Source organism: Electrona antarctica (genome assembly GCF_951216825.1).
Source record: "Electrona antarctica genome assembly, chromosome: 18".
Lineage (NCBI taxonomy): Eukaryota > Metazoa > Chordata > Actinopteri > Myctophiformes > Myctophidae > Electrona > Electrona antarctica.
Genome location: NC_136799.1, coordinates 43,737,575 through 43,752,799, shown reverse-complemented (window position 1 = coordinate 43,752,799; position 15,225 = coordinate 43,737,575).

Sequence of the window (15,225 nt, the reverse complement as noted above, 5' to 3'; positions counted from 1 at the left end):
GCAAACGTTCACTTTGAAAGAATATATATTCAAAGATTTGCGCCACATTTTCACGATTTTTAAAAAATAGCAGATCTACAAGATCGTAGCGCGGCACCGACTACGATCTATTTTGCCTAAATCATTGGCAAAAAGCTAAGATTGTAATAATATAAGATTGATATTTAAAAAGGATAATGTAAAAAATGATACGGTAGCATGGTATTTTGTTTTCTTTGAAAAATATTTTCATTGTGATAGATATATGTAACCGGGACACAATCGATCGATTGATTAAATGCACCCATCTGACCACTTTAGAGATTTTCAAGTCCTGATCCGGAAAAGGTCGGAAACCGCTGTTCTGGGGTGTTGCCACCAAGCGCAAGTATTAGCAGAGACAGATGCACCAATAGTGATGTTCCAACCATTTCAAATGAAACGGCCCCGAGCATATACCTTCCCTGGCGGAAAGGTATTTATTTGTGCACCTGACACGGGAGTTGAGATGACATTATGTGATGCCAAGAGGAGGAATCTCTGGCTACAAATTCTAGACCATCCAATATATAGCATCCCTTAGTTTAATGTATCCCAATCTCAGAATTGCCCTGCATCTGCTCAACACAATACATGACAAAACGTAATTCCACCTACTGTTTTTACAGCTCTAATCGCCTCATGTGACAATAAAGGTCACGCCTAAAGTTGACGAACATGTTCCTGGGTCAACAATGACCCCAAGAGTGCTCTCTGACAGACTGCAGCAGCAAGACAAACAACCCTATACAGTACTGAGGATCAATGTTGTGCTCCATAACTATCTGTATTTCTGTATTTTAACAGATCGGAAAGCAGCTCAGGGGAATGGTGTGTTCACACCATGAAGCTAATATTTACCACGGCCCGCTGCAGATGCAAATATTCAAATAGGTGTGCATTAATATTGGGTGACGTGCTTCGTCATCTGCGTGTTCATGCAAATTGTACATTTCCAACTTGAGCGAAACTGACTCATAAATGTAAATCGACTGCACACATACAGCACTTTTCTACTCCGCCGATCACGCAAGGTACTTTTCATGTGTGCCATGCACGCGCGCACATACTGTACTTATATCTTATGTGGGTTTTTTTTGCACTGCAATGTATCTCCTCCTCTCTCAGACAGTGTGATGACACAGAGACCTTTACAGTACCACAGCCACCGGCGGTTTCGTCGAGGCTCAAGACAATCTGTCCATGACTAAGATGGCACTGCTCGGTTGTCTTATAGCCTTTTTTGCCTTCCAAGTAAAATGCTTTACTAGTCATGGAGGGCTGAGATGCACCAACCCATGCAAAAGCTGTGTTATGACTAGAGACCACAATGGAAGGTCTCCGCTATAACGCAGCCAAGCAATAAGCCATAAGCCCCTTCTCGTTTCCTGACTTCAGTTCAGGTCCGGATGGATAGGTAAATGTTGCCTCATCAGACAGTGGGAGTACCTTATTGGGAAATTGACGGAGAAGCGGAGGCATATTTCATTAACATTTTTGGGGTCCTTGACATGAAATATTGAGCACCACTGATACAGAAACATAAGGTTTTTTCAGAAAACTGTCAGGATTTTGACGACATTTTTTAAATTTCGACGTCAGGCCTAAATGGGTTAATGTACTTTGCAAGGTAAATAAAATGCCTAAGACAAATGTGTGGACTGGTCTGCTTCATGGAGCCTCCGACCATCTGCTGGCATTATCACCGAGTTAATATTAAAAAAAATCACACCCGTGTGAACTGAGTGGTGTAAGGTATTATATAGCCTGATCAGCTCTGACGTAATGAAATCAGCTCTGACGTAATGAAATCACACCCCTGCTCATTTTTTGCGCACTAACAAAGCCAGTTGTAGGAGTGGTTTACACCACTCAAAAAGGTATCTTTGAAAAACAAAACAAAAACTCACATTTGATTATTTTGGGGGGGTCCTGAAAATATTGTGGGAGAGTGTACTGTCTTCCCCAGTGCAGCCGTACAGGTATAGCAGAGAGTAGAGACAGATTTAGCTTGGCTATAATATTTCCACTCTATTTGAAATGAAACTGCTCATGGAGGCTCCGCGGGAATATCTTTATTTATATATTTTTAGTGTGAACCTGACGCATTAGATGAGGTTACATAACGCCTTAAAACCCAGCATCCGTATTGTGAGGAAATCTTGTCAATGCCCCAAGAGGGGAAATCTCGGAATTACAAATGTTAGACAATCAATCTGTACAAAATACTGAATTGTGTGTGTGTGTGTGTGTGTGTGTGTGTGTGTGTGTGTGTGTGTGTGTGTGTGTGTGTGTGTGTGTGTGTGTGTGTGTGTGTGTGTGTGTGTGTGTGTGTGTGTGTGTGTGTGTGTGTGTGTGTGTGTGTGTGTGTGCGCACGCACACGTGTGAAAAGTGATTTAATTGAGTTAAGAGGACTCTAGTTATCAAACAAACAAAAAAATCTATCTATCTATGTATCACATGTCTGACTGTAGTGAGGAACTATAAAAAGCCTTTACTCTGGTGGCCATGCTATTCCCATGCACACAAAAGCTGTACCTCACCCTGCACGTGCGATATTCAATAGCAACTAGCAAGACATTAGTGCATGGGGACAGAACATCTTTTGTTACTGCGCGGTGTGGGTGGTGGCTCATAGCACACATACAGTATGGCCTGAGTCAAACTAATTACACTCTGGGCTGGGTGAGTACTAGTACACACCTGTTGGCCATTGATCAAATTGATGCACACGCAGGACAAAGCGGCACACAGCATACTCTGTCTATCTGCTCTGGCTTGAAGCATCTTCTTGCCCCTCTTCAATAACCCAAGACCAGAATCACGCTGAAAGGCGTTGAGGCTGCATGCGTGGGGCCATGGGCCCTTCCTTGGATACTGGAATAGGCTCTGGTATCTGGAATTTTTCTCTGGTATCAGTATTCGGTATCGGCTAACACAGAAATTGTGGTATCGGAATCGGATCGGAAATGAAAAAAGTGTATCGGGACATCTATATATATATATATATATATATATATATATATATATATATATATATATTATATTCACATAGTGAGCATTTTGCTCTCACTTCTTTTTTTCTTTTTTTATGACAGTTATTAATTGTGAGCTTTATGCTTTGTTTTTAGTTTTCACGTTGATAAATGAAGAACCATCACACATTCAGCACACAGTCTGCTTCCACCTCATTACCCAGCTCGTTCTGCTACACTTGGGGATTTTAATATAATTATAAGAAAAAAGAAAAGAAAAAAAAAACGAATAGAATCCGCACATCACTTTATAGAGGTGCTGGGTTAGAAAATCACATCAGAAAAAGAATAACCTGCACACTCGTCTGCTTTTATTATTTGATTTGATGACCTTGCTGAGCTGGTTCCCACCCACTGATTCATAACGTCTATTTAAGTGGGTGGATCACTCGCATCTCGAGTTTGACCAGATGAAGAGCCTTTGGCTCGAAACATCGTCAATAAATGAATAACTGGAGTAGACGAGTGTGCAGGTTATTTAAGGTATCGCAGAAGTGCATTAATGACGATAAAGAACACCCTCTCGTGTAATATTGCAACAGTTACCCCTAAAACTAAGATAATCGCCGAAAAATGATATTATTGTAATGACAGAATGTAGTCCCTATAGTAGCTACCCTAGCCACCGAGTCTGCTGCGCTCTGGGAGAAAAAAACACAGCTGAAATCTTTGTTTTGATTAGGTGTCCTTTCGCGCTGGTTTAAGGAACGGCTATAGAAGCAACCAATCAGATTGCTTCCTCGAAACGACCTGTTGTATAATCTTATTTTTTCTATAGGCTATAAATACATCTTTTTGGCAGTCTTGGTATTATTTAAAGAGAGGGGGGAAAGAATGGTTCCACTGTAATATTATTATTTTTTGACAGGCTAGACATAAATTTGTGTAACTATACTAGCATACGCTTTCAGTTTCTTCAACTTGCTACCAGTTCTCAACTCCCGCATACTTACAGTTGGGTGCCACTGATATTGTCCCTTATTATTTGACCCATTTAGGCCTGACCTCAAAATTTAAAAAAATCCTTCTAAATCCTCCAGTTTTCTGAAATAAATATTTTCACGATTTTTCAAAAAGAGCAGACCTACAAGCTCATAGCGCGCCACTCGGTGGCGCGCTATGAGCTTGTAGATCTGCTATTTTTCAATAGCTAAATTATAACATAATGTTTAAAACACCAAAAGGGGTTCCCGCCCAAAATGGGTTAACTGTCCTTTTGCGCAGATCACGCAAACCTCAGCAAAAAGAAAAGGACAATATCGATGGCCTCCAACTGTATAAGGAAATAGAGTTGTTTGTGGTTCTCCTTTTCCAGACATGGAATCAAGGCCTTCCTTTACTCTAATACAGTGGTTCCCACACTTTTTCGTGTCAAGGACCCCCAAATCAACATTTATTAGGCCACGGACCACGGGCCACATTTGAAAACATATGCCAGTGACCCCGATAAGGGAGGATTTTTACGGCTCTAGCAGTGATTCTGAAACATATTAATTTCATGGACCCCCCCAGTTTCACACGCATTATGCTACGCACCCCCGATTCAATGGCTATTTCTATCTCTGGTACCCCAATTTATATTGTAAAACCGCTGTTAATTTAACTCTGAGAGTGTACAAATGGAACCAAATGGACCCGTTAGGGTCCATTTGGTTCCATTTGTACACTCTCTGAGTTACAGAACCATAAGGGTCCATTTGGTTCCTAACTATCTCTAATTGAGCTAGGTACCCCCTGGAACTCCCTCAAGTACCCCCAGGGGTCCCCGGACCCCACCTTGGAAACCCATGCTCCAATACACTTACACCTGCATGCGCAAATAATAGCCTACCGGTACGCTTGTCACGGGCAAGCCCGTAGCCTATCCCATGACTGTGTTCTTTTTGAGTGGTGTAAACCACTCCTACGACTGGCTTTGTTAGTTTACGTGTCTGTCGGTCTGTCTGTTCGTACCAAAAAATGAGCATGGTTGCTACGGTCACCCAGTTCACCCGGGTGTGATTTCATTACGTCAGACATGACGTCAGACCACAGCTGATCAGGCTATATAAGACCTTACACCACTCAGTTCACACGGGTGTGATTTTTTAAATACACATCAAGATTGTAGTCGGTCTCTGGGCCGTGGCTCAGTGGTCCAGGCACCTTAGCTGGTAATCCAGTCTGGCAGTGTGCCGCGGGTTCGACTCCCGATCCCGACGGCCTTTACTGCATGTCTTCCCCCCCCCATTTCCTGTCAGCCTACTGTCTGTCCCCTCCATAATATAAAATAAAGGCGAAAGCCGTCCGGCTAACTGTTACAGATCTGTTTTTTTAAAGCAACAAAAAAAACAGCAGTAGAGTGTGTCACTAATAGTGTTTTAGATCATCTGCTAAGGATACATACAGCTGGGTCATCATCAGTCTCAAATCCAGAACCTCCCCTCTGCTGTTTTCTCTCTCAGTTTGCTCCCCCCCCCCCCTCTATCTGAAGACAAAATGTAATGATGGATGGATATGCCGTGGAAGATCCATCTATGTCATGTTTGTCATGGGACCGTGCTGCAGATATGAGAGAGAGAGAGAGAGAGAGAGAGAGAGAGAGAGAGAGAGAGAGAGAGAGAGACTGCAATGTCGAAGTAGGCCTGCTCCGTTAAAAGTAAAAGTCCGTAATTCAAAATGTTGGCATCAAAATGTACCAAGTACCAAAAGTAAAAGAGCTCATTGTGTAGAATGTCCCACATTTCAAGTTTTCAAACGTATAAAAAAATCTTTTGAAAATAGCAGATCTACAATATACCCTCGTGTGATCAGTACTATAACATTAGTAGTGCTGATGTTGTCATACTAGATGATAGTAGATGACTGGTGTCAGACTGGCTACAGTACATTTTATTTTTTTTACGTTTTCTTTTCTCTTTTTTTAAAATGTTTTCTTCCCTATCGTCATTATACGCCCTCTGGTGGTGGGTGGGTGGTGTCACAGCGTGACACACACACAGACAGACATGTCCCGCCTGGGTTACACAGTAATGTCTCAGTGCGTTCGCAATCACCTACTACTATCGCTTGAGATCGAATGAACGAGCATTGCATTAACCAAATGAACCCCAGCGATCTCTATTTCGGGGCATGTCATAATAGGCAAACTGGGACAGAGAGGAGAGGGGCCCAAGTACGCACCCCTGGGGGACGCCTGTCAACAAAGTATATAGGATCTGAGTGGTTGTATATATAGGATCTGAGTGGTTGTCTAAGAAATGAGAACAGAGGTTTGTTCATTCTTGGACTGTCCAGATGTTCTACCAATTTGAGTTTGAAGAACGGTCTGCCCTCAACATGCCCTCCAGTTGGAGCCATTGAAGCCTCCTTTATGTTTTTTTTGAGAGATGATGCATACATCCTCTCCGTAGTGACCTAATGAAGCCATTTCCTTTTCGCCAAATTGAGCATGCATGATCAGAGGGGTTCGTCAACCTTGCGGAGGATATTGCAAGTGGGCTACACTAACATTAACCCATTTACACCTGAGGACGATTCTACAAATGCCTTCTAAATGCTGACAGTCGTTCTCAAACATTTTCATGTCAAGGACCACCAAATATATATTTGTAATTGGCTGCCGAACCCCCATCTGAAAATATGTTGTTCCAGGGGCCGGGGGGGAGGCAAAGTGTTGAGTTCAAAACGCTCGCTCTGAAAGAATACATTCAAAGATTTGCGACACATTTTCACGATTTTTCAAAAATAGCAGACATACAAGCTCGTAGCGCGGCACTCGGTGCCGCGCTATGAGCTTGTAGATCTGCTATTTTTCAATAGCTAAAGTATAACACAATGCTTAATGGGGAAGCAAAGATTTGAGTTAAAAACGCTAGCCGATTCGACTGGTATCAACCGACAAGACCGCAGTTATCAGTTAGGATCAGCACGACTTTTTCGGACGAGTATGGGCATGCTCTGCCGACCCAACGGCTCAGTCGGTAGTTCTCCGTGATTATTTCGCTTGATAATCACTGATGTCCTGGTCAAGGTTTCCCCCTGGTGGACGTGTCATTTCCAACTATTGTCGGCGCATGGAAACTAGGAGCTACTAATATATACTATTCTCTGCCTATCGGGACGTAACTCGGACGGCGCTGAGTCGGGTCTGGTGGCCTCGGTGCCGTGCTATGAGCTTGTAGATCTGCTATTTTTCAATAGCTAAAGTATAACACAATGCTTAAAACACAAAGGGGTTCCCGCCCAGAATGGGTTAAAGCTGCACTATTATGAATTGCATTTTTATTGCACTTTTCCAAGTGCTCAAAGCACTTTACATGGTTCATCCCAATATGCATATATATCCCTAATATCATCTTCCTCTTCTGAGTGCTGACCTGCCTGCTTGCTGAAATTGAATCTTCACCATCGGGTGACAATTCGTGTCAGATCCTGTCTGTGTCTAGGTGAAACATGACCTTTGACCCCATCTAAATGTCTCAATAAGATACAGAAAGATACAGAAAATTATATGTCACAGTACTGTATGTTTATTATTTGTATAAGCTTGAAACGTGAGTTTTCATTATTATACCACTGAATAGCAACCTTAGTTCTGTTGATCCAAGCCGTAATGATTGATGCTTACATAAACGTGCGGTGAAAATGCACACATGGGTGGGCTGTGAACATTTATGAGATTTTCATGAAAAGTTTGTGAACAACCTGACATACGGACTTGTTTTTGGCATTCTCACCAAACAGAGCACTATAATAATGCACTAAAGCCTGATAATAATTGAATGAAGATCACAGAACAACAGGGATTGTGTTATACACTCTCTCAAGGACAAAAAAAAGGATAATTCATTCATAATGATGGCCGGAACCACCTCATCATCCATTCAGCCCAAAATGTTATTAATAAATTATCCACTTGGCCTTCACAGAGTGTTGTGCCGTACCTTTTGTACTTTGATTTAGGATGCACCTCTCGCACGCACGCACGCACGCACGCACGCACGCACGCACGCCCTGCAATGCACTGACCTCACTATAGTCACTAACCTTACCTCGTACTTGAATTGAATTGAATTGAATTGAATTGAATTGAATTGAATTGAATTGAATTGTACTGATCGAGAAGTAGTTTTGAAGCACAGCTTCATTTCTCAAGGTGGTGAAGCTCAACATGACATGCACGTGTCACGTCTTCATAACTTTCTGCATGTCAGTGTGACGGGAGACACATTATAGACCTCCCCAACGTTCCGCAGTGCGGATGTAGTAGATTGGCTATTCTCACATTCCTCCCTTTGCATCATTCTTTTTAAGAAATGTCACAATCCGGGGACGTTTTAACCAGAGGCGATGGCTATTTGTGGGGGTCCTTGGCACGGGGGAGGTTTGAGAAGCACACGTGGTGGAATACACTATAGGCTCATGGAGGGTAACTGGAGGACTGCATGCAGGAACGTGCACACATAGACGTCAAAGGGGGGCTTCGGCCCCTGCCCTTTCACCCGTCTGTAAAACAACTGCCCTTTCCAGACCACGAACGCAGCATTTATTACTATGGTGAAAGAATTGCAAATGTATGCCACTCCTTTCCATGCCATACCCGGAAGTCTCCTGAACGTGAACACAGTATTTTGCGTTGAACAAATTTGTTTAGAAATCCATGTCGTATAGGGCCTATACACCGCATCTCCACTAGCTAAAGAGTGCTGGGTTGCGCCCTGGAAAATAGCTGATCTACAAGCTCACAACGCGTCGCGACGCGACGCGTTGTGAGCTTGTAGATCTGCTATTTTCGCTATTTTTGTCCAAAAGTGCCCTCTTCTTACGAGATGTCAGCCCCTGCCTCTCTAACACACTCTCTGCACGTCCCTGACCGGAGGACTGCGTGCATGGTTGGCCTATAGGAGGAGCGACGCCACCTCTTCAACCTGCTGCAGAGGCTCACAGCAGCCCCATGGCTGCCAAAGAACTCCCTGACAAGCTAAAGAGCTGTGCTGTGACACCTAGCGGGCCAGCTTTCCTTTGACACGACTATATTTATAGAGTGACACAAATCCAAGTACAAGGACATCACGAGTTTTCGGGTGGAAGATTGAGTCATTTCTTTGCATTGCGCCGGCCTGTCTATTCACAATGATTCTTTCTAGCCGGTGGAAATCCACTGTCGCTGTGTCTTGTTGTGTGCTGCTCGACACATAGCGTTGCATTATTCACGGATAACTGAAATACAATGTTCCATTACTTTGTTTCCTTTGTTTTAATGGATAGATATTAATAACTAACAATAGCAGGCTCTTTAATGGTTAAACCCTGCAAGACCCGTATACATTTCTACCTGCAAAAAAGAGGTTTCAACCTTACTACTACTTGTACTACTAGGACTTTGTAGAGGAAATTATGTAAAAGAAAAAAAGAAGATTTTATGCACATTTATAATTATTATTAAAATAATAATACATTTATAATTTACATTTGGGGGATATCTTTCACAATCATAAAACATTGTTCAAAATTGCAGTCCAGAGATTTTTAATTTGTGTGAATTTCAGCCGCTGTGGGGGGTATTTATATGCAAATGACCAATGGCCAATGGCATTGCAATAAACATCAATGATCAACGTTTTAGGTGAAAAAAAGAACAGGGAAAAAAATAATTAATTAAAATATGTTGTATTATTGCAAAAGTGGGTCTTACAGGATATTCAAGGTGTTTAAAAGTTTTTTTTTAAAGAAATCACAATTATGCAAACATGCCTAGAAGGAAAACAAGAAGTGGAAATTAAATTCACCCTTGGGTGTTTTCGAATGGCACCTCAGTATTGAAGCATAACTTCCCCAAAAAATATGTGCCGATAGCATTAAACATGCCTCATATCTGTTATCAAAATATTTATTTTACAGTGCTACTTTAATTTAGGAGTGAGAACGGGTTTGAGTTTGAGGAATTACAATTTACAATTTAGTAATTTAATCCAGAGCGATTTACAATAAGCAAAACAAAAAGCATGGCAATACATCACATACATAAAAAGTAGTTATCATAAAACATACATGGAATATTATATAATGAAACTATACATACTGTATAAACTATACATACTATAGGCCTACTATACATATATACTATAAAGTGCTATGACTACATAAAATGCAAGTCTGTATAAGTCTGTATAAAATGCTATCTAAGTCTACATAATGTAGGAATGTCCTGAACATTCAAAGGCTTGAGAATCAACTGCATTAGTCCATATAATAGCATTCCCTATAGAGTTGGGGGCACATCACTTGCCTAATCATTATTCCACGTGGTCATAACACTGTCTTCTGACGTGTGGAATGGTACGGCAGTTTTTAAAGTCTCTAAGACTCCGTGAAAAAGTCGCACGGCGTGTACCACATTTCAGGCACAGCAGTGGTATAGGAGCTGCATGCTGTTCCGTGCAAGCTGAAGAAAAGCCTTGCGCTCGCATGTCAGCCAAGTGTGTCAGTCCACAGGAAACATTCGTCAATCCTTCAACCACACCATGCTACTAAAGTGCAGCGATCAGTCAACGTCCTCCGCAGCAGACGGTCGTATACGAGTCGTTGTCATGTACTCTAATGTCTCCGTTCTCAAGGTTACACTTTAACATGCAACGAACATTTCTCTTTTTAAAGGGCCACTTCATCCCTTTTGCAACCTGATCTTATTTTAACGATGTTTGGGACACAAGAAAACACTTTCCTGGGGTTTTTTATTGGTGCATTACGTGGTTTTTAGATATTTTAGTCATGGTGCTCATGTTCATGAACCAGCATTTTGTCATGAAAATGTGGTCTCACTTCCTTCCTGGACTACAAAGTCACCCCCCCCCCCCCTCTCCACAAGGAGGGGCAGTGTACCAAAGCATTATGGTCATTGTAGGAATTCAGCAATCGAGTCAAACCCTCATCAAACACACAGACTTCATTCTTTTTCTGGTGTTACGCCCCAATTAGTGTAGGGGTAAAGGGTACGCATCACATATACAAATGGCTCAATAAATACTGTACATGATGGAAGTTAATCGACTTTCAAGTATATTGGCAATCATTTATAAAAGCGGATAACTAGTAGACAATTTAAAAAATATGGTACGGTATTAAAGCGGAGCAGCACAACTTACAGTAGTAAGTAAACAAAACAAAACGAAACAATAAACTCACCTTAAACCAAAACCTAACGATTAACAGAGGAGAGAACTAAAACTTAACCTAACAGTCCTTCCCGAAGGGAGCTGAACACAAAACAAAAGGATAAGCAAAAGTGAACCAACAGAATGATAGCGAACAGCTAGAGCTAAGTTAGCAATGTCATCTCAACGAGAGCCAGGCAAGGTCTGTCCTTTAGACACTCTGAGGCGACATACCAAAGCCTACACGGGTTGTGCAGTCGACACGCTGTGATTGGCCAGTCGCTGTGATTGACAGCCTAACCCTATACCTTAACCTCAATTTAATTGAAGATAAAATACAATAAAACATAATCCCCACTGTTGCCAAATGGCTGACATTTCTTTACCCGTTATTATTCTGTTGAGGGAGAGGTACTGTTGCATCTTTATGTTTCAGATAGATTGCACCTCTTTCTTTCTTTCTTTCTTTCTTTCTTTCTTTCTTTCTTTCCGCTCACCTGCATGTAAAGTCATTGAGTGAACTGTGTTATGGAAACTTTGGCACAGAAAAAAATAAAAATAGTAATACAAATTAAAAATGTGTGCATTCATATCATTCAAATTCAAAGTGCATTTTAGATGAACCCCCGACATAATTCCGAAATACACCTGAAAGTTTAATCTAGTCACAGAAACATATTTGACGATGGCACTTGTTATATGTTTGCTCTAAGATAAAAGGATTATTGAAATGCCTAGAATTCAGACATACTGTAAAATGTACATTTTCTCCCAGAGATCATTCTGAAAGCTGCTCTTAGCCTTGTAGACAAAAATCTTTGTAAAAGATCAGCGGTTTTCCTCATTGCTAAAGAATTTAAATGACTGGAGTGTGCAAAGCACTTGTCTGATTCAGGAAAATCATCATTGCGTGGATTTATTTTACATAGATATGCAGCCAATTTATAATTGCAAGTTATTACTTTAGCATTTCTAAATATGGCTCAAATCAGTCCAGGGAGGGTTTCAAGTGCAGTGATTATTCTCTCTCCAGCGCAACGCATTTATAACGCGTCTTCTTCTTCTTTCAGCTAATTTCCGTCAGGGTCACCCTAGTGCAGTGTTGGCAGGGCCGGATCTACCATATGGGCACTTTGGGCATGTGCCCAGGGGCCCTTGGGCACCAGGGGCCCCTCAAAAAAAAAGAGAAGGGCAGCTGAAAAGTGCAATTGTGTGTAAAGCAGCAACAATGCGCTAGATTGGCTGTCACTCTGGGGGGGGGTACTGCCCCAAAACGGCTCCAAAACAGCAAAAATGTTGCGCGCGCGTGAAGGGGGGCCCTTCGAGCTTCAGTGCCCAGGGGCCCTCAGAGGTGTTAATCCGGTCCTGAGTGTTGGGAAAGTTCTTTCAGTTCCTTCAGTTTCTACATGAACTAGTTCAAAGTTCAGTTCACTGCACATTTTAGTAGTTCATAATTCAACATATTGATGCTTCCAAAAATGAACGAATGGATGTCAATATACTGTATATATGGATACCTGCATGTCCTCTCTCACCACGTCCATAAACTAGAATGTATGGAATGCATGTGCTAATAATGCATGTGCTAATAAAAAGTATTTAAATGTAGCTTCGATGCTCATATTAATTTTAGGAAGTACCATATGGGCATATGACATCATCAACTTGCGACAGGAGCAGTTCCTATTGAGTGAAATATATATTCATTTATGAAAGAAATAAAATATTTAAGGTGTTTTATTTGTTTTGTTTTATTTTAAGTCAAAGTCGTACGATTAGTCACAGACGTTACCGCAGTGAAATTTGTTCTCCGCATTTGACCCATCTCTTGGAGCGGTGAGCCGCAGCCGTGCGCCGCGCTCGGGAATCATTAGTTGATTTGACCCCCAATCCAACCCATTGATGCTCATGAGTGCCAAGCAGGGAGGCATTGGGTCCCATTTTTACAGTCTTTGGTATGACCCGGCCGGGGATTGAACCCCGACCTCCCAGTTTCAGGGCGGACACTCTAACCACAAGGCCACTGTCTGGTTATGTGTCTTATTAGGCAGGGATCCTTTTCGGTATCGGTAACACAGCATGTGCTATCGAGATCGGATCGGGAATGAAAAAAGTGTAAAAGTAACTATAGGAACTAAACTTCTCAAATAATTGTAGTGGCGTAAAAGTACAATATTTGTAGAATATTTGTAGAAGTAAAAGTACTGAACATTTGACATACTCAAGTAATGACCATAAAATTGTACTTAAGTACAATAACTAAGTAAATGTACGTACTGTCCACCGCTGCCTCTCTCACTCTTGCTGGTAAACCCTTCTGTCACAAATCACTACTGACACGTTGTTCCATCAACGCAGATAAGATAACATACTCTATGACATACAGTATATTGCATGTCAGTCCCACAGTAAAAACACCATATAGTATTGCACTTACTACTGCTTCATACTGCAGCACATGGGCCCCTTGCACAAACGTACATTGTCCACATCACGCCCGTGTATGATGTAAAGCAAAATGACCACGGTGTCACTATACAGTTGGAGGCCATCGATATTGTCCTTTTCTTTTTGCTGAGGTTTGCGTGATCTGCGCAACTGCTACCCCTTTTGGTGTTTTAAACATTATGTTATAATTTAGCTATTGAAAAATAGCAGATCTACAAGCTCATAGCGCGCCACCGAGTGGCGCGCTACGAGCTTGTAGGTCTGCTATTTTTGAAAAATCGTGAAAATATTTATTTCAGAAAACTGGAGGATTTAGAAGGATTTTTTAAAATTTTGAGGTCAGGCCTAAATGGGTCAAATGATAAGGGACAATATCGGTGGCACCCAACTGTATATGCTCAATTAAAGGGCCATAAAGAGTGATTGATTTGAAAAGAGAAAAAAAAGAAAAGTAGAACCTACAGTCCCTGCAGTCAATATTTTTAGTTACTTAATTGACACAATCATGTTTGGACAGCAATCACTGAATTAGTCAGGCAAGCTTGATGACATCTGGACAAAATGTACAAAAAGACAAAAATAAATAAAGCCGAAGCTCTGCACAAACAAGGCTGACGTATTGATCACGCTATAGGTCCTGTAACAAGAAGTAGACAAAGGTGAGATCTCATTCACTTCAATGTCTATGGATTCAACAGCAACATATTGTGGATCTACAGCCAGTGGTGTCAAATCTCTTCTGACAAACGTTTGGGTCTGATTAGACTTTAAGGAGACGATGCAGAAGTATGGTCTGAGCCGTGCAGAATTCACTAAACGTCTGACAGGTGATTCATCTATAGACGTTCACGAGAGTTTGTGTTAAAGAAGAAGAAAAAAAATAACACCGCAGCAAAGTAGCAAAAAAATAAAAATAAAGTGATAAAGGCTTTGTCACGTTTAATGCAAACCCACACACTGTATTGGCTGTAGGAGAGATTAAGCCGAGAAGAATGTCTTTCTCCCTTCAAATAAATCCTTTTCACGGCTCAAGTGTGCGTGTTATCCATTTTTATTGCGAAACAATGTTATAAAAGGCTTGTTCTCCCCGCCCTGCCACCAACATCAATCCTGTAGGTAGGCTATATAGGCGTCTAGTGTTGACTGCACGCAGGCACACACACACACACACACACACACACACACACACACACACACACACACACACACACACACACACACACACACACACACTTAGCTAGACAGCCCCCTTGCTTTCTTCCCTTTCATATTGAAGATCAGAAATGTGCGTTTTCATTAAAGAGAAAGCACAAAGCGGAGTGGGGCGATGCGCCGTCCCTAAAGTGTCACTCATTTTCCAGCGGGAAATGAAAGTGATATCGTTAGTCAAGGCCATGGAAATGTGAACATTTTACTAGGATTTATTAGGATTAGAGAAGATATCGATCGTCAGGATGATAATCATTAATGTGGCTTTTCTTGTCCAGGTGGTTCTATCGATGGCGGCGGGATCCTTCCCCGTAAATGGCGCGCACGCACACATGCACACGCACGCACGCACGCACGCACGCACGCGTGCTATACATCT